At 46.2% G+C, this 23,872-nt stretch overlaps 1 protein-coding gene across 4 annotated transcripts in view; it reads right to left on the bottom strand.

The window, feature by feature from the left end:
- Nucleotides 1-19,366, bottom strand: part of NCOA1 (nuclear receptor coactivator 1) — a 186,509-nt gene extending 167,143 nt beyond the window's left edge. For all 4 annotated transcript variants that reach the window (XM_054193785.1, XM_054193787.1, XM_054193789.1 and 1 more), the window contains exon 1: nt 19,018-19,366. The gene's annotated coding sequence lies outside the window, so the exon portion shown is untranslated. The remainder of the gene's footprint in view (nt 1-19,017) is intronic.
- Nucleotides 19,367-23,872: the final 4,506 nt, after the last annotated feature.

Below are 23,872 nucleotides of genomic sequence, written 5' to 3'. Positions count from 1 at the left end.
TCCTACGGACCGAAACAGCTTAGAAAAACACGCCGCTGAGGTCTGCTTCCCTGCTGAAGAGCATCTCTTCACCTGAGCACGCGACAGCGGGAACAAACAACGGCTCCTCTCTCAAGGCAGGGGATGGATGGAGAACCTAACACTGCTCTGTCCAACTCCTGTTAGTAAACACTACACAACTGGTATCATCTGGGAGGAAGGATAATAAACACGTTATAAACATCATTCATTTTCCTAAAGCCAGTGCAAGGCCAGCGCTGCAAGCTTTTCAACAAAATCATTTCAGTTTTACTGGTTTCTGGAAATAACTGGTTAAGCTACCAAGGCTCTGACAGCTCCCAGCTCCTCACAAATTCACGTTAAGAGCTGTGGTTTCCTGTTTTCCAGTATATACTCAAGACATTGACTTGAAACAAGTTACTTTGCCCATGCCTCCCCCGCCCCGCCAGGTTGAGATTAAACTGCGTAAACATCTGTTTAAGGTAACAAGTTTGCCTTGCTTTCAGAAGAAAATTGCCTAAATTCAGGGTCTTTATCGCATCCCTTCTTAAATATATACCTCCTGTATTTTTTTTTTTAATAAACCACTCCTCAGTGAACATTTAAGTGTTCAAAAATAAGCTGAGAGAAAGCTTGAAACTCATTTTAATTACACTTTGATAAAAGAGTCAGCCCATTTCTTCATGCACTGAAAAGCAGTCATTTAGACTGTCATCTTAGCGAGTGAATTAATTTTCTTAAGAGCAAGTGAGAAAACGAGACTGATTTAAGTTAACGCTAAGCACCTACTAAACGCTTGCAGCATTTACCCCGGTTATGCGTTATACCACCCTTCCTTTAGGGAAAAAGGTCAATCGCGTAGTAAAAGCGGAATACTGTTGAGTCAGGCCACCTGCAACCCAGCCCCAGCGCTGGAACCAGGCAGCTGCGAGTCCTTGGCCGCGCCGCTGAAAGCTTGTGACTCCCTTTAGTCATCTGCAAAATGAAATGTGCGGTGACACCGCAAGAGCACGTCCGCGCAGGCGTGCGAAGCGCGATCTTTGGAACAAAGAGGGTGTAGAGATACGGTGGCTCAGCCCGGGGTGTTTAACAGAGTCGGGCCAGGTACCGTAGGTGGCTCACAGCAGCAAAAGGGTATTTCTGCGAGAAGAGTTTACTTGACTCAAGGTGGAGGATGTGTCAGTGTAAACCATATTAACCTGCAGAATGCTTCAGCAAGAGCAGCAAAAGTGGCCTTTGAATAAATGACTTTGTTCTCCTTTTGGAAAGATTACCCAAAAAAAGAAAACCAAAAAAAAAAAACCAAACCAGCACAGGCAAACGCTCTCTGCTGAGCTGCTCTTTATCGGATGGCGACGTTCCGCTGCACTACCACGCACGCTGGATCCAATTACCCAAAGAGAGTCGCAGTAGGGATGCGCTAACTATATCGTCTCCAGTAGGTCACCGGCAGGAGCTCTCTTGGCCTCTGCCACACCAAACCTCTCCCAAAGCCGCAGAGCAGCGCGCTGGGACTCGCCAGCCAAGGAGCATCCCGAGCAAGCCAGAGGAAGAAGCCACCATCAACCGCGCTGGGGTACTAACAAGGAAAAGAGCGTTTTAACCTAGCAGGCAGAAAATTACTTGCTGCGAGCTGCCGAGCTCCATTGAGATGTCATCTCTGATCCTCGGCTGATGAGATAAGCTGGCTGACATGAAATGGAAGCGAGGGAGCTGGAAGGAACCTCTTCTGGTGGCGTAAACCCCATAGCGTGATCCCCTTCCCTCTGTGCGAGGTGCTTTATTTTCCTGGCACTGCACGTGCATTTGGCAGGTCGAGAAAACTGCTGTACTGTCATATAAGGTTCCTGTGGATTATTATTAAACACACCTGCTTTTGGACATACATAATTGCACAAAACCTTTATGAAGAAAGGGCGTGAAGAGTTATATTTGAGAAAATATTTGGGTTTTCTCCCTTTTTTCTAGCAAGTCATCCTTTACCTTCTCATTCTCTACTGAAGTCTGCAGACTTTAATCAACTCTAAGTGAAAAACTATTCTATGTAACTACATGCAAAATTTTATACTTTCAGGTGATGTTGGTAATTAATTTCTCTCTAAAAGTTACCGTACACGTCAGCCACCCCGGCGTTCTCTTGACAGATGAGGCATATTAGAAGTCTGCCTTCTAATGAGCGACTGCAGAGGCACAAGCCTGGCAGGCTGATACATGTGATGCCTTCAGAAAGCCCAGGTGTAAAACACCCGGATTTCACGGAGCACGGCACAGGGCGGTGGGGGCTCAGCCCCACCACGGGAGTTTCCAGTTGTGAAAATGCCCTGTATCCATAATCCTGCCTAAGGCACGTTTTAGCTTCAGTGACTCTCACTAATAAGGTTTTTTTTCTGTTGATAACGCTATCGCAGCTATAGGCTTTTGTCTTTGAAATCTCCTTGAAATACAAGGAGTCAGAAGTTTCTTTATTAACAAAATGAGTAAAAAAATATTCTCCTGGAAACGCAGAAACTGGGTCACGGGGAAACAGACAAAGACTCAAAGTAACTCACGCCATCTGAAAACGCTAGCTATAACATAAAGTTATAAAGAAATTGTTCCAGGCTTCCCAAGAAATACAGTTCTGTTCATTTCTCCATTTTTCGCAACCTCAATTTTTAAAGCAGATTCTTCATCATTTCACAAGGAAGTTGCGAGCAGCAGCGTTGGCTCGTTGAGCCAAAGAAAGGGCTTCCAAGAGACTTTCTCCCAAACATCAAGTTAAGTGAGAAACAAGAAACCTCATTTCTTACAGAAACCTGTACAATAGGCACACCAACAGCTGAAACTTTTTCTGCAGAAACCCCTAAAAATTCGAGTTACGGTTTTAGCATCAAAATGGAAACAGGCAGGAGCCAGCAGTGGGGTTTTTTTGGGGTTTTTTTGTTTGTTTTTCTTTTTTTTTATTCCACTGGGAAGCTTTTCTATGACTCCGTGCTTTCGGACTGCGTGCGATTCACCATTTTGCTTGAAGCAAATAGGCAGCGCGAGGCGAGGCACGAAACGCTGAAGAGCTCGGTGCCAGAAACGACCAGCTCGGCTCACCAGCGTGACTCATCAGCCCGCAGCACGACCCGGCTCTCTCCGGCCCCGCGCCGGCAGTTCAAAGCCATTCTTCCCCCCCCCCGCCTAAAACAACAAGGGTCGTCTTCTCCGCAGAATATCGAACACGAGAAAAATCAATTCTTTACGTCATTCTGCTAGTTGCAATTTGGAAAAAAAGAAAAAAAATATTCCCCTGTATTTACGCACCACGTGCACATCCACTACACTTGGAGCAGAAATGTCATTTAAACCATTCCAAGCAGAAATTACAGTCAATTCCAGAGAGCCTGATAGGGTATAATGCCCTAAACAAATGTTGCCAAAACATAAAAAAACAGATGGATACCACATGTATCTGTTGGAAGCAAACACAACCTTGCCCAGGATAAAAATCTTCATAAACAATAAAATAAAGCCCTGCATATTTTTAGCTTGACTAAGAGGATTACACAAGGGGTTTATGAAGACGTTTACACGAGTATTGACAAACCATACAGTAGCAACGTACCCACTCGCGTAACGCAATCTGTATAGCGGCCGTTCCGTTGGGAATGGCTTTCAAATACCGAGAGAAAAATGATGCTTCGCTCATGAGACAGGACTTACTTGGCAGGAGGGCAGAAGGTGCCGCAGCAGCGCTACGGCAGCGCTATCGAATCCAGCGACGCTCACTTTCTCAACGCCACAGTCCCAAGGACAGCACTGAGAGTAAGTCCCCAAGATAAGGGGACTACAAAGGTCTTGTGCCAGAACTATTGTATTATAAAGCCTTGGGGTGGGGATTCACTTACAAACTTCCAAGTTAAGATGCAGTTACTCAAAGTAAAAAAAAAAAAACCCCACACTACAAACCTGACACTTGGGTCTCACTGTACCCTACTACCACCTTTGTCACCATTAGTGAGTTTAAGCTGAGTTGCAAGCTACACGAGGACGTTGGTTACAAAGCCTAAGGGGAAATAATAGTCTATAAATTTCACAGATTTAAAAACAAGTTTGCAGTTTGAAACAAGACAGAGCAAGAAACAAGACAGCCTTCCAGTCCCTAAAGGGGCTCCAGGAAAGCTGGGGAGGGACTCTGGAGCAGGGAGGGGAGCCATGGGACGAGGGGGAAGGGTTTTACACTGGAAGAGCGTGGATTTAGATGAGATATTGTGAAGAAATTCTTTGGTGTGAGGGGGGTGAGCCCCTGGCCCAGGTGGCCCAGAGAAGCTGTGGCTGCCCCATCCCTGGAGGGGTTCAAGGCCAGGTTGGCCGGGGCTTGGAGCAACCTGGGCTGGTGGGAGGTGTCCCTGCCCAGGGCAGGGGGTGGCACTGGCTGGGCTTTAGGTCCCTTCCCACCCAAACCGTTCTGTGATTCTATGTTAACACTGCTTTCTTCCCTGGTACAGTTACATCAGCCATAATCAACATTTCTAAGTCATCAAGTGTCCGCCACGAGCAAGGTGGAACCATTAACCACTACCCCACGTGCACAAGCACGGGCGAGTTCGTCAGTCCACGCTCCGCTGATCAACTTCACTCAAGCCGCACTTGAGGAAAACTCCTTCCTCTCCACCCCGGCTGCCAAAGTGCACCCAGCAGCCTCCTCTCTCAGTACGCTTGTTGATAAAGCGATATTCAAATGCAAAACCAGATTTTTAAAAGATGCTAATTACTGGCAGCGTCTTAATGGCTTCATTAGGAACTAGAGCTCTCCATCAACACTGGAGATCATGCCAGTACATCAAGGAAAATAAACATTGGTTTCTTTTATTAAAAAAGGTATTTCTTCTTTAGGTATTGCCACAGCAATAGAAGTAGAGAGCACAACTCAAGGACTACAGTATTTCTTTTTTCAAAACATCATTATTAAATATACACACCTCAATAGGCACCAGAGACTTTTCAATGTATAACGATCCCTTTTCTGGGGGGAACCACCACAAAAAAGCAAGGATGTTTTGCTACTGTCACAACTCGCTCCACAGGTTTAACTTTGGATTAGAAGGTCCAGTATCTGTGCTGACTAGAAAGGATCGTTTTGTGGTTAAAACACAGGGTTACACATCAGGAAAACCCTGGATCTGTCTTCAGCTCTGCCATAAACATCCCCTGAGATCTCAACTGAATCCAGTTAAGCCAAATCAGGAAAAAAAAAAACACTCTTCCTTGAGAATCTGAGAGTAATTCTGTGGAGACAGTGAACTTCACCACTTACACCACAAAAATACATCACGATTACTCCCAAATAAACTGATGTATGAAACTGTTAATTCCTAGTGTCCATTTGTTTATACACCCTGACTTTTCACAATTTCCATTCTAACACCTTCCCACTGCTCTCCTGTAATTCAGCTTTTTCGGAATTTTTTTTTCCAGATTTGATGGCTGAAACTTCTGCCTCTGAAGCTGGTTTGGACTTTTTTTCCCTTTTTGGTTGAAGGAGTGTTGTGGGGGGAAAAACACCACACACCGAATATCTAACAGCCCCAGAGAGTCTATCAGACTAACAACCAAAATACGTCTACAGTTGAATTTCCCAAGTTGGCCCTGAACTCCAGAAGCCTTTAATCTATCAAACAGAAACGGCAGTACTTTCGTATCTCACAAGAGATACTAAAAATAAATTCAAATTAATTTAATGATTGTGAAACTCAACCACCATAGCTGCAAGGGCTATAGAAAAAAAACAATGGAGCAATTCATAGAATTTCAAACTCAGAGCAACAACTCAAGTATCAGACCGTAAAATGAATGATGAGGGCAGGAAAAAATCCTGAGCCGCTGACCAATGCTCAAGCCAAATCCAGCCTTCGCTCTAAGATGAGTGTCCCGATGCAACAAAAACAATATATAATCGCGCAATAGTATTTACAGGCATCAAAGCAGTGCCAGAGAGGAGTCAAAAATTCTGGCTTCTCTGCACTGAAAAGGTACTGAGGTTATTTAGGCAACAGTTTTTATGTACATTCTTAAATATTTCGACCTCCATGCCACCAACATAAACTACTCATCTGGGACAGGCTGCAAGTGAACGCTGCTTAACAGATATCACCAGCTTCAATAAATGAGGCTTACATGAAAAATAGTTAATAACGCTCGAGTTGCCTATTAAAATACTTCCCACTACTTATGCAGCACATATTAAAGAAGCGGCTAGGTAGCAGCTGAACAAATTCCCATTAAAACACAAATACGAAAGCCGTATTTTACAATTACGTGGATACAGTGACGGCTGCATTTGCCCAGCTCACGGTTGACTCCACCAGGGGTTTATTGTGGAACACAGACAGCTCACCCAAAGCAATTTTCATAACAAAAGCCTAAATATTGAAATATTATTTCCTCAAAACTTTTGGTAAACTGGTGTGGCTGCGTAAGACCCATAGTCCAAAATTGATTCATGCTAAGAAGTAGAAAAAAGCGCAGCTAGAACTGAAAATGACAAGAGGGTAAGTAATATTACATGTTTGAGAAAACAGGAGGGTTTCCAGCCTTTTTTCCTTAACTTTTTTTTTTACTGTAAATATACACTAAATCGTTACTCAAATATTTATTACCTCAACATTTCATGCCTATGAAAACTGCTGATACACTTTTAGTCTGAAAATCCTTAATCACGAGCATGCCAGCAATAAACAGACTACAGTCTTATTATTACAAAGAGACTGTAGTCTCCAAGTTCTTACGTGACAGAAGTCTGCCACTACTTGCAACGAGGATTATTTGAATTTAAAGGCAGTCGAAGACAAAACTTAAACACAGCTTGGGTGTATCAGCCCAACAGGAATCAAGGTAAGCAAAACACACACAGCATATATTATTAAATATTGTGCTTACATGACTAAAAAAAAGCTACTAAATATCACATTACAAGACTTTTCAGAGGGAAGACAAGAAATGACAAATATACTTGAATCACGGCAGTCCCTCCCTAAGTAGCTTATTTGTTTGTTTAGTTGCAGGCACAATGGGAGCTTGGGCTAATTCAGGTTGCCTGTTACTACCTCATTATAAATACTAATTACTGCTATTACTAACTAAACGTTTATTTGGGTTAACCTATAATGCAAGCCAAGATGCCTTTTCAAGTCTATCTCAGAAGCCCAGCAGGAGCAGTTGTGATTTCAAAGCCAGTGCAAAGACAGTATTTTATAGAGACTTTCCTCTCTCTAACAAGCACGAGATTTTTCGGGAGAATTCCAGTCCTTCGGTACGCCAAAAATCCTTCAGAAGGATTCAGCTGAGTCTTCACCCACGGCAGCAAGAGGATAACTCTCAGGGAGCGCAGGCAGGGCAACGCCTCCTGGGGAGGGCAGAAGGGGGAGGCAAGTTCAACTCTTCTCCCTTCAAGAAGTGAGGACTTTGAGTTAAGTTACCTTAGTAATGTTTTGCAGCTACGTTCAAAGTGCTTTGCGATCGGCTAATCAATCCTCCACACAGGGAACTGACATACCTGTTAATTTTTGATAGGAGTAAAATCAAGAAGGAGGACAAGCAAATTATTTAAGCCAAAAAAAAAAAAAAATCAGGTTTCAAACCAATGAAACATAAAATGTTCTTTAGCAACCAGCAGCATATCCTCAGTCTGAAAACAAGCAATCACCGGCTGGTTCAGAGCCTTCTATACTGACTTCACGGACAACGTTTTGATAATCCTTTTACCATTTCATAACATAAATGACTGAAATAAGTACTAAAAATGAGGCCTGAGAGCTCTACCCACCAGTGAGAGGAAAAAAAAAAAAAATTAAAAAAAGATAAATTATTCTATAGTCAGCAGTATCTAGTGATTTCAGTCCAACTAGCTGCTGCGTTTCCGAGTTCTGTTTCTTTAGCAAATCTGTGCCTGTGCATCAGCCAGCCAGGTCTCTGAGTACAGGCAAACTAATTTTCTCCCACATGAGAATTCTCATAGGTCATTTCAGAGAAAAAAAAAAAAAAAAAAAAAAGATAAGGGCTTTTATTTCTTTTTTTTTTTTTTTTTAAATGAGGATGAAGTTCAAAATGGCCAGGTACACAAAACCTGCGATGTATTCAAGGAGCTTACAGAGATAAGACTACTCGTAACATTTTCAGGGACCTTGAGCGGAGTGTGTGGTAGCTTTATACAGCAAAGCAGGAAACGAGCCTGGAATAAACAAAGCTTGGCTTCAATACTCAAGGAAAAAAAAAAAAACCCAAACATCTCTGGAAACACCACTGGCTGCACAAGAGGAGAACGAGCATCTTCAATTTTGACAATCTGCCGTGAACAGGGGGATGGAAAGAGCTCAAGGCTCAGACAAGGAGTCTTGATGATATAAATCTACAGCCACTGAAGCCTGACCTTTCTACGCAAGTGATCTAATCCCCTTGAAAGCATGGCAGTGTCTTCCCCCAGGTGCAATGCCGGTTTATTCCACCTCTACCACACGTTGCTCTCGAGACCACATTATAAGAATTTCAAGAACCAGCTGTATGCAACTGCTAGATTAGGAGAGGAACCTCTGCCACCACCTGAAGACAAATTAAAATCCTTCAGATACATTTGGTTTAGAATCAAAACGATTGATGCTTCCGCTCCACCCTGCCAGTGAACAACCATCCTGCCACCGGTGGATCGATCTACAGGGATCCTATCAGCATTTTTGTAAAGACCATCTCCTTTTCACTGCTCAACAGGTAAGAAGCAGCTCTCCTGCTCTCCGTCTTTGTATGCATCCCATGACCCTTCCTCGCTTGTACTCTGCCATTATCTTCTACTGATGGAGAAACAGAACAGCCTTTTAGAAATTTCCAGCACTTGGAAGACATAACTTCCACTCATCACAACAGAGAACACTTAATCCTACAGCCTGTTCACGTGTTTGAAGTTCCAGATAGCCCTTTTTCACTGCTAGGAACACAAGGACTACTCTCCTTGCGCAGAAACCTTTGCGGACATTGAGAAATGCCTTCTATCTACTTAAGTCATCTTCTGAAGGTGGAAACTACTTGCTGATTAAATCCAGTTTGCAGCATATCACAATTTCCTAAATTATTTCACCAGCAAGGGCTGATGAGAACAATAGCTCTGCGCTGAGCCACATGCATCATTCCGTGGGTTAGGAGAGAACTCATTTAGTGCTCTAAATCTCATTATAACTTGCTGATCGGGATGTAGAATACGCACTTATCTCTGAACTGGAGGCTTTTAAACAGCTTGAAACAAACTCAGCTCTTCTGCCTTCAAGTAGCAGTTGTTTCGTATTCCTCACACTTCGGGAGGCCTATCTGAAGAACTCTCTTAGTAAACAAATTAAAATCATATTGCTATATTGGATTTAGACAATTTAAACCAAAAGCTAAATGCTGGAGACCAAGTGTTCAAAGAGTAAATGCAGATGCAAGGGTCAAATACTGGATCTCCGAATTTCCCTGTGGCAAGCTGGACGAGCCTGTGCTGATCTGTGAAATGGGCATAATTTCCTGCTCCTCGGAGATGGTGCTTACCCTTGGGAAAAGTCCGCAGCAGTCTCCGGACAGCGAGGGGCTTTGTTTCAACAAGCAGGAGTTCTCAAAGGTGCCTAAATTCGCAGCAAGACACGACTCCGAGGGCAGACGGAATGGTGCAATAGCCCTAACAGGGCGACGCTGCCAAACACCCAACTGCAGCAGCCTCCGGGAATTTTAATATCGAAGTTTCCCCCATCAGCAGAATTTAACAGGCAGCACCGAGGGAGGAAAACATTTCCAGGCTAGTATTCTTTGGGGGGGTTGTTGCTTTTTTTTTTTAATTTTTAATGGCTGTTCTGTGTATTTTCCCCTCGCACTTTAAACCTCTGCAATGAAACTTAAATCTTGTTTAACTGGATTCATTTAAACTGTTTTTACAAACCCCAAAGAGTTTATTTCGAGCCCCGCCAGTTGCACGCGAAACGTATGAATTACCAAACGTAGGTATTTTCCAGCATCCAGGAGGAAACCCGAGAGTAAAAGCGTGCCTCTTGTTTTTAAAATACCTCCTTAAAAAGCCTTCAGAAGTTATTTAATACTGTTTTCAAGAAGTCCACGGTATCTCTGTAATCATACATTCTGTGGCAAGAGGAGGAATTCAGGAATCCAGCTCTCCTCGCACGTAGCACCATGCACGCACACCTATAAGCAAGTCAACAACCACAGCGACAAGCTGGGCTGTTCTAAGTTTGGGAACGAAGGCTGCAGTTTTTTCGGAGGCGACCAGCAGCAACACTTTTCTGCTTTTTTTTAGCGACATACGCACGCGCTCAGGTTCCCAAACCAGATTCTCCCTTCCTGACATTTCTCCCCGGCAGGACTTGGTCATCAACCTTTCTGCACCCTGAAATGAAAACCCCGGTGCTGTCCCCAACTAAAAAACTGCATTCTCCACAAACCCGGCCATAAAACATTCTCTTTCTGCACCCAAAGCCATGCTGACCTGGCCTGACCAACCTATGACACCGCACCATCTCCCTAACGCTAAATGCCAAAACCTTTGCTCCCCATCTTCCACGCTCGCCCCAGCTTCCCAAAGCAGGACTCGACGCACATCCTCATCCACCGCCTCCATCCTCACTCCTCCACAATCTCAATCAGAAGTGCAAACACACCTGCAAAACCCAATTTTCAGAGAATCATAGAATAGTTTGGGTTGGAAGGGACCTTAAAGCCCACCCAGTGGCACCCCCTGCCCTGGGCAGGGACACCTCCCACCAGCCCAGCTTGCTCCAAGCCCCGGCCAACCTGGCCTTGAACCCCTCCAGGGATGGGGCAGCCACAGCTTCTCTGGGCAACCTGGGCCAGGGGCTCACCCCCCTCACACCAAAGAATTTCTTCACAATATCTCATCTCAATCTTCCCTCTTTCAGTTTAAAACTGTTACCCCTCATCCTATGACTTCAATTTTATGGCTCTTTGCACATGTTGACAACCCCTGAGAGCCACCACGAGGACCCACCTCCACCAAGGCTCCCGCAATCACTTGCTCACATTCAGCATCAGGAATTACTGCCTTCACGTCGCAAAATACCACGTTTTGAAGCAGTTTGCATACCATGAGTGTACGCACACCACAGTTTGGGAACCTCGCTCTACAGAACGAAAGCCATCAGATGCCTGTCATCAGAGCTACTTGTCGATGACGCAGACACTGCTGGAGCCAAACCTCTTGAGGTTTGCTGGCACATTCTAGGAAAGTTGCACCCAATTTAATAAATCCACATCTACAACCAGAGCAGCCAAGTGCACCGGGTACTTGTGCCTTTTACCTTTCACTAACACCCTGCTACTTGGGCAAATTATCCAATTGCTGCGATTCTGTTTTATTCACTTGGAAAAATGAGCGCAAAAATTGAAATAATATTTCTTTGTCTTGCAGGGGCATTACAAAAAGTAGCCAATACATGTGCGACGCTCCATTCGTATCAAAAATGAATGTCATAAAGCAGCTTATCGTCTAAAAACATTAGAAGAAAATTAAGTAGGTTGCAAAATAAAGCACTAAAAATTATAGAGTGACAGATTTATGATCATCTGTGCAACCCTAATCCGTTCCACTTTGTTAGTCCAACCCATACAGTGAATAAGTCAGAGAATCTATGGAAAAACATCATGTGGCTACAAAATTATAATTACAGTTGCATCTGTTTTTCCTAACTTTTGAATGTTAAGCTTTACAAATGAAATAGCTTCTTGTTTAATGGAACTTCCCAGGTTTTGGTTCTAGTCTCCAATATCAAACTGTACGGGGTTTTATACGCTATATTGAAACATATTTCATCCACAAAAAAAAAAAAAATCAGAAAACTATATTAAATTATCACATTATGTCACATGGAAACAGATTTAATTAAAAGATTCTAGGTAGTTTATTTTTCCATTTTCACTACATTTGAAAAATGAACTAGATTAAAGTGTATTTACCAGATAGTTATTTTCCATACAGCGAGCTTTGTATATACAGTATCATTTCCGTTTCCAACAACAACAGAAGCGTAAAATCAGGCCAAATGCTATTTTCAATGGCATTTTTAAATTCATTAAAGCTTTTTTTTCATTTATTTTGGGCCTTCAAAGGGATTACCACCATTGCATCTTCAAAAGCACAGAGCTTCATGCCAAGTCCGTCAAGTCTAGGTAAACTGTTTTAAAGGTTAAGGACATAACTATTAATCTAGCTGTCAGAGGTGCTGGGATCCCACAACTTCCACTATGCCTCCAGTGTGGAATATCCACTGAAGGAAATTTGATTACACTAAAATATGAATCTGGGAATGCGATTTCAGGCACCCAGGGAAAATTCACATAGAAGTTTTTTCACAAAGAAGACTTAAAAACGACCTCTATAGAAAAATATTTGCTAGGACAATAGGATACAGTTGAAAGAGGACCAAGAAAGCTCACGAACAGTAGAAACACAAAGCATATTCTAAAATGCTGGATTTTCATAACCTTAATTTCGAAGAAAACAAGAGTTACGTGCTGCCAAAGGCAGAGCTAGTTTCAGTCCTTATTCCTGCCCTGTGAGTCAGAGGCCCACATAACACGGTGTTTCACCTGACCCTTCACCAGCGGCTCTCACTTATTCCATAAACCAACATTCTTGAAATGACATTTGGAGACGCGAACAGAGGTATTTTACACATCAGCTCCATTCCAAGAAATTCTAACTATTCATACAATAGCAAATTACGCTTCACACTAATTACATTCCAGTACACATTGGGACTTTGTGCTCAACTTTACAGTGAGTTGAGACACAAGCACACTGTAAATGCTCAAGTTTCATAACCAACACTACTGCGCATGCAGGAGTCCATTATTAAATTTGAACTTACACGTCCTGTAAGAATACAGCATGATCTATTGGCTTCCACTGTAAATGCTTCTACTATAAATGTTTCCAGAGTGTCCAGTTATCATTCCTTCAACCCTAACGCAGCATCTTCCATCGTTAAAAAATACTTGTCTGGTATTCACCTTTCAGCTGAGCGCCATTCGCAACTGGAGCATGGAAGAAAGGCTGGTGAACTCATCCTGCCAAGCTTCCCCGCTATAGCTCTGCTTGGAAATCTCTGCTCGTAAAAAAGAAACAGGTAGCGTAGCTGCCGACTGTTTACAGAATTAGTGGGAAGACCCAGGACTCATCTTGTCAGCAATCACATTTAAGAAACAAATGAAAGACAAAGGGATCGAGCTTACACACCCAGGCTGCAACAGGTTCAATTCCAGCTAGTTGCTTATTTTCACGCACCATTTTTCCAGTATGGTTTAAAATAACTGCTCACAAGCACGCGTCAAAATCCTTTTCAGGTTAGTCAGACTTTTGTTAAAAAAAAACTTCAAAGACAGAGGCTGACTAGCACTTCCACTAAAAAGCTCAATTTATTCAATCTCTCAATTTATCCAAGACCTTGGAAGTATGTTGATAAAACCGGACGCAAAGTCTCAGATTAAGAGCAAAATACAGTCTCTGGGAGAGAGAAGAAAAGAGGGAGGATAGGTACTACGGGTGGTATTCACAAGAAATAAGAAGAAAGAGAAGTTAAGGAGTCTGAGCTGTGAGATTTCTTGTACAATTTACATATGAATCTGATTTAACGGTCTGAAAGGTTCAGAGCTTTTCTCTCCTATTTCTTCAATCTGGGAGTTATACAACCTTAACAGAAAAAGAAAAGAGAACAAGATTTTCGGTTTTCATTGTTAAACTCTCAGTGCAGTTTTACTGAAAGATTACAATACTTACTGGGTGGGGGTTTTTTAATTATAGAAACAGCAAACACCATTCTGAAACCATCTGGACAGTGGACCACCGTGCTGTGGGTTGGAATCTCTCTCCCCTCCCAAGGCCCTTATTTCCCAAGACAGCGTATGCTGCAGACAGGAGAAACCACTAACATTAGGGGTATAATGTTATCAACGCCTAACCATTTCCATATTGTGTGATACCCTTTAATATAATTTGATCCCAAATGATGTGATTCTAAACTTCACCCTCCGTTCACAATGTGAATTTCACATCTGTAGGAAAGCTACTGATTTGTTTGGGTTTTAAACAGTTCCTCATTCATAATTTCATCACACAAATACAAGAAACAAGCCTACTTCTTGCCTTGCCTGGCATATTGCCTATTTTTTAAGACTTCACACTCTGAAAATCCAAAAAAATTGAGACCCCTGGGATTTCAGATGTCACATTAAAAAGGGGGGGGGGGGGGGGGGGGGAGTTAAGCCAAAGAAACACTGTTTTGAGGTTGTTTCATTGCACATTCCATGATAGATAATTAAAAGTAAACACAAAATAAACATAAATAGCTCAAAATAGACTTTTTAATGATTTGTGTTCCAAAATAGCTAGTTGCAGGATCAGCCTTGACTGGGACATTTCTGACACTCGTTTAAAACAGGACCTACCGCTTCAGGATCTTTTCCCTCTGCGGAAAAATACAAAGGCATTTGAGAGCCCCTCCACTGATCAGCTTTGAGATGATCCAGATTGTGGATCCTTAGAGCAAAATATGGATACTGTAGAGTTCACTAACCAAGGCAAGTCGGCAAACTGTTGACTTACATATTCACCACACTGTTTTCCTTTCCTAGATCACCTTCCTGTAACTCACCAACTTGCATCAGCTTCACTAAATCACAGCAAATCTCTGCACGGACACAAACTGGTTTAAACACGACCGCCAGGATAGCTTGCCACAGCTTACAGAACATAATAAACCAGTAAGCAGGTTTAAACAGATTTAAGAATATCTATGTGCAGATTTACCTAAGTTGGTTAACAAATCTACCTAGTTTAGGCCACACAACCCTGTCCATCGGACCCGAGCACTTGAGTCGAGGATTCCCACTGCAAGGTCTGCGCACAAAAACCCATCCTGGCTTTTTCCCCGCTCACTCAAGGACACCTCAGGGAAACATCCCGCTGCTCCTTGTGCTGAGACGCGTTGGAGTTACTTCCCAGTCAATTGGGTCAACCGCACAAGAACCTACCTATCTTTTCAGGGGAAACAGTAGGAACAGTATTGCAGGATTATCAGCGCAGAAGCCATTTAGCCTGCATTTTCCCTGCGGAGTGTACTGGCGCTAGCCCAAAGCCAAGCGAAGCCTAGTTTCTAACCTACATTCCCAGCCAGGTAAATTAGTTCAGGCTTAAAGAACCTCCAAACCAGTTCAGCAGTCTTTTCCTTTGTAAATGACAGGAGCCCAGGTAAAGCGCATGGTGCTGACACATCCTTTATACCCAGACCAGGCCTATGAGTGCTTTAAAGCTTGTCCCACAGCAAAGCCACAGCATTTAAAATGGTCAACTTTACACGTAGATGTTGCCGTGGTGGTAAAAAACCTGTTCTGCATCACCCTGACTCACATGTGCAAGGCTAGGTATGCAAAGAGTTGAAGCCGTTTACAAGCAAGCCATAATTTTTAATATTGCAGCTACAGGCAAACATCCTATTCCAGATCCTGCTGCGCCAGGGGAAGAGGTTAAAGCTCCTGGCTGTTCTCAGACCCATCAGCAGAGCTGCTCCTGCGAATCCTCCCTCGCCCACCACGGCTCCGACGGGCAGCGGGGAGGCAAGCAGAGGGCTCGGCCAGGCACCGGCAGCACGACAGCAGGCACTCACCTCCCAACAGACCACCAAGCGCTGGTTCGCTGCAACGTTATTAGAAAAATAAACCCAAAACCATCAAGATTAGGCTGCTAATACTACCAGCTCTCCTGCTGCCCACCACCATCCAGCTGCTTCCCCGTCACAACTCTTCCACCTCTTTAGGTTTAGGCTGGGATTTTCTGGAAGCAGACTCCATTTTTGCTCTGGTTTTGCCTCACTCCCACCCCACTGCAAACCCGGGCCGTGCCTGGGGTTCCTGGATGCTGCAGCGAGACAAATAACACAGAACCGCCAATAAAAGTTGCTTGTTTGTGTCTGCCAGCGCTTAAAGCTCGTATGTAGAAGCGGCGGTCACATGCTACAGGGTGTTACACACCGCATTGGCCTTTCAGGAATACCTGGTTAAAATATTTACCTGTTAATCCAAGCCCTTCCTCCTTAGAATCCTGTCTTTAAAGGCAGAATCTTACTTTTATAACTATTTTTTTTTATTCCTCCTCTTTGATCAAAGAGATAAGAACCACGCTTCAAAGAAACACAGTCAACCAAGCAAAACAAGAATAACTCGTCATATAAATAGTTTCCTTATACAAAATATACTGTTTTTCAACTGGCAAGCTATTTATGCAGGAGACGGGATATTTTTAGTAGTAGCACTCACACCTTCATTTCTGGCAATCCCTGCAAAGTCTCATGCAAATTACCCCCCTCAGATTAGCAAGCAACAAGGTGCTGATCTCCAACAGATCTGCTCCTTGAAAATATGCTTATATAATTAAGTAAGCCTAATAACCCCAAAGGCCTCAAATATTTGTAACAGCCCACCCAACAGCCACGCCGAGAGACCCAAGAGAAGTCAACAGAGGGCACATGTTCCCAAACGCAGACTTTTACAACGTGAGAATGACAGTGATACTGCTCCAATAAATCTACAGTGGAAGTGTATGACTAATTGTATGAATTAGTCATGCAGTTGTGAGCATGTGTCGTAGCATTATCAGAGGGCAAGGCTCGGGGAAAACACATACGCTAAAAAATCAAAGTCGGCCCGTCGCGAACAAGAAGTAAAAGGCCTGCCTTCGGAAGAGCCAAACGCCCCGCTCGCCTCTCAGGAAGCCTATTTGTTTTGGAAGCGAGGATTTGTGCTGCCATATTGTTTGGCAACACGTTTCAAACAACAGATACCCATCTTGAGCAAATAAGTTGAGATTTAACATTTCATCATGCCCATCGGCTTTGAGCCAGGTGCACTATTGCCAAAGTTACTACTGTTTATTATCTACCATCAAGAGCTGTTTGTCCCCCTAAGTGGCAACTTGAACTTTAATCATTTTCGCAAAACAGCGCTGCAAAGCTGCGGATACTACACCGCTTACCAAGCTCCTCTGCAAATTTGTGGCTTTGCATCCATTTTTTCCTGGTTTTCAATGTTGCTCTCCCTGCTGCTCTGCAAGAGGCCGAGGGATATAGCTACAGATGCACCACATACTACGTACACTTCCATACATAACGCCTATTTTTTACTTTCTCTTGTATAAGCAAGCTGATGGCCACAGCAGAAAGAGTTCAGAACCCACACACGTTTGCTGAAATATTCTGCCGGCAGATCATTGCAACCTCTGAACTGCAACGGGACAGCGCATCTCCACAAAAGTAAACAAAGCATCATTTTTGTTCATATTTACCATCTTGCTACTAGAACTCACTAGGTCTATTACTCTTTTTTTATATATACATACACACACACGCACATTTGACACACACACATATATACGTATATCCTGCCAGCCCACACAAACCAGGTCTTTTTTTCAGTCTAAACCAGCAACACGAAGAATACAAGCCACGAGACAGGGTGAAGAACATACAAGCACCACCCACGCAAGTCCAAATTTCCAGTTTTAACATACTTTGCTGTGTCACTCTTTTTTTTTTTTTTTTTTTGGTTATGCTGTATTTGGGTAGTGAAAATTTGATATCTACTGTACGCTGATTAAGCTTCCAGTGGAAGCAACCAGCAGCCCCAGACGGCGCTCCACACCTTTCCACACACGCTTTTTTGGGTGCAAATAAATAAATAAATCGGGAGACCGGCACCCGCCGCGCACGACCCAGTTCTCAGCCACTGAAAGGTCAAAACGCACCTAGGAAACTGGAGGGCTCGAGCGTGTCTAGCAACCTACGTCGGAAGGAAACAACCTTTCCGATTTTTCTACCGCTAAATGTCATATTCCAGCGGCAAGAGCCACCACCCCCACCCCCCCGCACAAACCGGGGCTACCGCTTGCATATGCACCATCAGGTATTTGGGATTATTTGCAATCTGCTCGGCGGTCCATGTCTCTAGGAGAGAAATGAAGGAAATTTAGGGCAAGCGCTCCGCTAGGAACGGGGAGGCGGACGCCACCTTCCCCACCGGCCTCCTGCAGAGCCCCCCCACAGGCCGGGGACCCCAGGGACCCCTCGAAGGAGCCTGTGTCCCCACGAACCTTGCTCCGATGGCCCCCAAAACCCCCCCCCGGTACCTCAGGGCCACCTCGGGCTCTCCCTCACCGACCGCCTCAGCGCTGAAGTTACTTGTGCCTCCGCTGACAACCAGAACCGCGGTCGGTGTGGCGGGGTGGGGGGGGGACACGACACACAGACACAGACACACACACACACCCCGAGGGGGGGGCGACACACGCGATGCTACACGCAGACAAAGAGCCGTCACCTAAAACGCCACCAAAACCGAGCGTCCTCCCTGCATTGAGGGGGGGGGGGGGGGAGGGGGACGGACGGGGGGTCCGCGGGCCCCCGCAGGCCCGGCCGCGGCCCCGCTGCTCCCCCTCAGCCATCTTCCAGCGGGGTTGGCGGGGGGGGGGGGTTGAGGAGAAAAACTGCTTTTCCACTTTTTTAATCAACTTTAAATTAATAATAAGGGGGAGGGGGGGGGGGGGTAAGGGGGATATTTAGAAAAGGGAAGGCTGGCATTTCGCCGCCCGAGGCGGGAGGGGCTGGGCCGCGCAGGGTCCCCCGGGGCGGCCCTCCTCAGCCCCCCGCGGGGGAAGGCGGGCGGGCGGGCGGCGGGGCGAGGGGAGGCGGCGGCGCCCCTCCGCCGCCATGGCAGCCCGGGGGCGGGGGGGCCGGGCCGTCTCTCCCCCCCTCCTCCTCCTTCCCCGGTTCCCCCCTTCGCCCCTGACAGCTGCGCCTCCCCCCGCAGGCCGGGGGCTTGCGGCGGGGGCGGCGTGTTGGTGCCGGCCCCCGCCAGACACACCCCCGGCCCTGCGCGGCGGGGCAGCGGGGCGACCCGGCCGCCCGCCCTCCCTTCCCCTTCCCCTTCCCTCCCTCCTTCCCTCCGGGCGCCACTCACCTGCCGCCGCTGCCTGGGTGACAGCCGCCTCCCCCCCCGCCGGGGCTGAGGCCGCGGAGCTCAACGGGCAACGCGACAGCGACTCCCCCGGCCGAGGCGGCGGGGGCGGCCCCGGGGGGGGGGGTGGCTCGCAGCAGCCCCCGCCGCGATGGCGGTGGCGGGTGGCGAGAGCGCTGTGCTTGGGGGCCCCGGTTCCCGTTGCAGGGGCTCCCGGGCAGCCGGGGCCCCTTGCCTGGGCGGCGCGGCGCGGCTGCTGGGCTCCGGCTCGCTCGCCGCTCTCCCTCCCGGCGGGACGGGGCGGAGCGGAGCTGGGCAGGGAGAGACGAGGGGGGCGGTGTCGGAGGAGGCCGCCGCGGCCCGGCACGGATCCCTCCTCCTCCTCCTCCTCTCTCAGTCGCTGCCGGCCGCCATCTTCCCTACCTCCCCCCCCTCCCCGACTCGCACACAGCGGCCCGGGCAGCGGCAGAGCGGGGCGGAGACGGCGGGGAGGCCGCGGCCCCTCCGCCGCCGCCGCCCCCCGGGCAGGGGCAGGGGGAGGCGGGCGCCATCTTAGCGGCTGAGGGGGGTGGCGGGGATCTGGGGGGCTCCGATCCGGAGCCCGGGGGTGAGGGGGACCTGCCTCGCCGGCTCGGGACCCCTCCGGTGACATCACCCACGTCCCCACGGTGGCCTCCCCACCCCTCACGCCTCTCCTGGCTGTCCCGCCGCCTCCAGCCCAGGCCACCGATCTCGGGCTGGGCTTGACCAAGGTGAAGAGGCCTCCGCCAGGCTCGGGGTGTCCTCATCCTGCTCACCCGTCAGGAGCTGCTGTCACATTCTGTGCTGGAAGTTACCTGTCAGGTTTTATTTCCCAATCGCCTGCCCCCAACGAGGCGTCGAGTAAGAGCTAAAGGCCTTCATCTTTCTTCTCGTTCTCTCTCTAGGCGTCAAAAGGGCTGGGATGTGCCTTGGATCAGCCGGGAACACCGACACCGAAGTTCAGTGAGCGGCACAGGGTGACAGAGGGTCCCACGCAGACCTCGACCCACCGTTGGGTCTCCTCACTGTCATTTTCGGCTGTTTCTACGTAAAGCTGCCGCACACGGAACAGTCACAATTGCTCTGTCAGCTATTTTATCACATTCGGGCTGTATCTGGTTACATTATTCATCCTCTCTGTGGAACTGTGAAATCCCCAAACACCTCATGTGTCACGAGGCAAAACAACTCAATGGGTTGAATAGTTAAAATAAACCAGAGCTTCAGGTGGCTCATTTTCCTCCATGGGGGCTCTTTTATTCCTCAGTGGCTTGAGAGTGTCTGTGTTACAACAAAACGAATTGGCCTTAAAAGGCCAGGTCAAACCCACACCACCACAAATCTACCCGGTGTGATCACCCACATCCTCCTTAGATTGGGATTTTTGTCTTCCTCAGAAACCTGCACCTTTCCTGGGGTCCACACAGTTACCTCTGAGGTTCTCTGCTTCCCCAAAAAACCCCGTGCAAGCTGTATTTCATAACTGCCTCCTTATCTCTGGAGCACCTGTGAAGGGGATGGGCGAGATAAGCCTGAGTTAACCCTTTGGCAGGTAATGCGCTAGGGGGTATCGATCATGGGCTTATGTTTTCTGTTATGTTGAGATCACTAGGACCCTTCCTGGGATATTTTATATGCATTCCAACCTAGTTAACTGTAGGTACATGTGTATATAAAATGCTGTATGTTTTGTGCATCTTCAACTAGACAAATAGCAAACTTTTTTCTTGAGAAGAATTTGCTTGTGAACAAAAGCATCGAAACGAGTGGGGAAGCAGTGGAGAAACAAGACAGGAGAGCAGCGATCAGAGATCATGCACCCCCAACAAATCCTCCGCTGCAAAACTCCCGCTGTCCATGAGGTAACGAAGGAATGCTTCTGATTCTCCTTTAATTGCATTCTTGGTAGGGGCTGAGGCAACATTAGCAGCCACTGCATGCTGCTGCATGACCCTTCATTGCAACACATCTAGGTGGAAGTGCTAATAGATTCCTTCTGGTGCTGTTCACTTCATGACAGCAGCGAGGGCAGGAAGCTGTGTAAAAGTCCTGGAGTCTTCCTGAGCTGCCAGCTCTCCACTGCCTCTGCAGGCTATGCCCACTTTGGTTTTATTCAGGCAGAAAGTGCTCAGCCTTCACGACTAATACAGAGCTAGATGTTAGAATATTTCCCCTCCGTGAATTCCTCACGAGAAAGTAATATAGGAGCTAATCTCAGGCGGTAAGGACATTGTCAGTTTTCAGTGGTATTAGCACTGAGAAGTATAAAACCATTTTTATTACTTTAATCTGCAAGTTAATTTTTAAATGGAATGCACGTATAAACAATGCCGGTTTTAAGTACATTACAGAGCTGTCAGGCTTTGACAATTTAAATGAATGAGACTTCAAAACGTATTATGAAAAAGATTAAATGTCTCATTGAAATACACATGAAATAAAAATGAAATCCATCAGCAAAATGAAATTATTTCAAAACTTCCTAGAATTAAATCCAAAACAAAGGCCTCTCCCACCAGGTAAGTGATACCGTGGCGGGTGAGACTTTATCTGAGAGCAGCTTTAATTTCCAACTGACTTCAAATGACAAATAATCTACTGTTGTTAGATCTTTCTAGCCTGAGCACTTTGTAAAACAAGATGATATGATTATCTTCATTTTACATACACAAAGCAGCGTTTAAGAGGTTTAAGTAGAGGTCAAGCAACAAGTGAGAGATGGAATCTCCAACCAAAACGGAGTCGAGGTCTCTTGTTCCCTGCCATAAACCCTGTGTGTGATGCTGTCACTTGTAGCCCACTTTTCTGTACCATTTACTTGGGCTAAAGGCGGTTTTCAGGCTTTATTTCAGTTTATGAAGCAGGCTATTTTAAGAGTTTCTTGTAAGCCGCAAGTAGCCACAGTACAGTCGTTAATTTAAGCAGGCAAAATTAATAGTATGGAGTTCTTTAAAGCTTCTTGGACAAACTCAGCATTGTAATAAGTAATAAATAATTTCTTTGATGATAGTATTGCCTCCACTTAATATGTGTATGGTTCTTTAGAGCTCCACATAACTTCTGAATATGGGCTTGACTTTGCTTCATGCTGAGCTTTTCAGGAGTGCTGAGCTACTCCATTACTACTGACTGACTTATCCCTAAAAATGTAACAGAATTGTTAAGATTGGTCTATATGGGGGGTTGAATAGGAATGCCGGGTGTGGGAGCACCAGGAGAAACAAATGGCAGGAGAAGGGTACAAGAATGGCATCTGATGATGGCATCTGGACTAAGCAGGTCACCGGGATTGCAGCACGCGTCTGCCTGCATGCAGCCTGTCTCCCTGTGGGCAGGCAGAGACCTCGGAGGAGGAACGTCTCTCCAGAGGGTGAAGCATCACTATCAGCTTCTACGACAGCTAAAAGCTGGCACATGCAACAGTTGGGACCTGAGGATGAATATCTGCAAGGAGGGTGTAGTGAGGGGGCTCAGTCTCTTCTCCCAAGGAACAGGCGATAGGACAAGAGGAAACGTCCTCAAGTTGCGCCAGGGGAGGTTTAGGATGGATATTACGAAAAATTTTTACACTGAAAGGGTTATTAAGCACTGGGAGAGGCTGCCCAGGGCAGTGGTGGAGTCGCCATCCCTGGAGGTACTTAAAAGTTGGGGAGATGTGCTTAGCGATATGAGTTAGTGATGGGTTTTGCAGTGTTGGGTTGATGGTTGGACTCGATCTGAAAGGTCCCTTCCAACCTGGGCAATTCTATGGTCTCTTGTCCTTCAGCTCATGCTGTGATGAGACAGAGCCCTGGGCAGAAGCACTTTGGCACCTGAAGGGATTACCTGGACACCATGTGGTGCTTCTGAGCACGCATGAGAAGGGGATTGAAATCGGCTTTTTTTCAATTTTTTTTCCACCTCCTCAGCTCTGCAGGTGTGCTACAACATTGCTGCAGCATGGTGCCATCGTTTCCTGTGCGACAGTCTTCTTGCTGGCGTTCAAGACCACCAAAAGATACAAAGGTTTGGGTTTTTATGCAGCGGAGGACACATTTCACTTTTAAAAAAAGCTCCGAGCCAAGAGCGGGGTGCTTTTAACACACTGGTTTAACACCTTTTCCAAACCTCTCACTTTTACAACTTTGCAAACACGCTTTAGCCGATATTAATGCACAACCCCCTTAAGGTTAATGAGTTGTTTCGCATTCAGACACCTCCTTAGCCCACGCCGGTTCATGCAAGCACCTTGGCCTAGCTGGAGACCCTGGGGCTCGGAGGAGAGCACGCCTGGGAGGAAATCCTTCCCCAGGATGGTTGTTGGAGGCAGCGCCTGCTCGGGGAAGCCTTAATGAAAAGCAGCTCATCAGCAGTTACGTAACCTAATGATAATCCGGCTCAGGCCGGGCAATACTTAAAGCCACAGCGTCTCCCTGCCGTGACCTATTTTATGCTCGATGCAAGGGCAAACATATGTGCTTTGCAACTTTGCCGAGTCTTTTACTGCGGAGTCGTCGCCTGTCAGTAGAAAAGCACCCCCACCCCGTGCACGTTTTCTTCTGCTTTCTTGGCTGCAAAGCGACCGCTTCGGATTTGTCAGTGGCTTTTTATGGTATCAGCTCCAAGCGCAGGCACGGCAGAGAGCAAATTGTAAACAATTAAAAGGAAAACACTTGATGTCCTGCAGGAAACTCGGCATACTTTAATTTCGGCTTGAGGAGCTTGCAGAGGGTCCGGGGGTATGCTGCAGAGCACTTCTAATGCCATATTGAACCACACAGAAAGCTTTTGTGTTTTTATTAGAGCTCAGTGAACAAAAATGTATGCTTCCACATTCCAGGGTCATATTTACATTTGA

The sequence above is a fragment of the Rissa tridactyla genome, chromosome 3 (genome assembly GCF_028500815.1).
Source record: "Rissa tridactyla isolate bRisTri1 chromosome 3, bRisTri1.patW.cur.20221130, whole genome shotgun sequence".
NCBI classification, from domain to species: Eukaryota; Metazoa; Chordata; class Aves; order Charadriiformes; family Laridae; genus Rissa; species Rissa tridactyla.
This window is presented reverse-complemented; position numbering and strand designations above follow the sequence as displayed.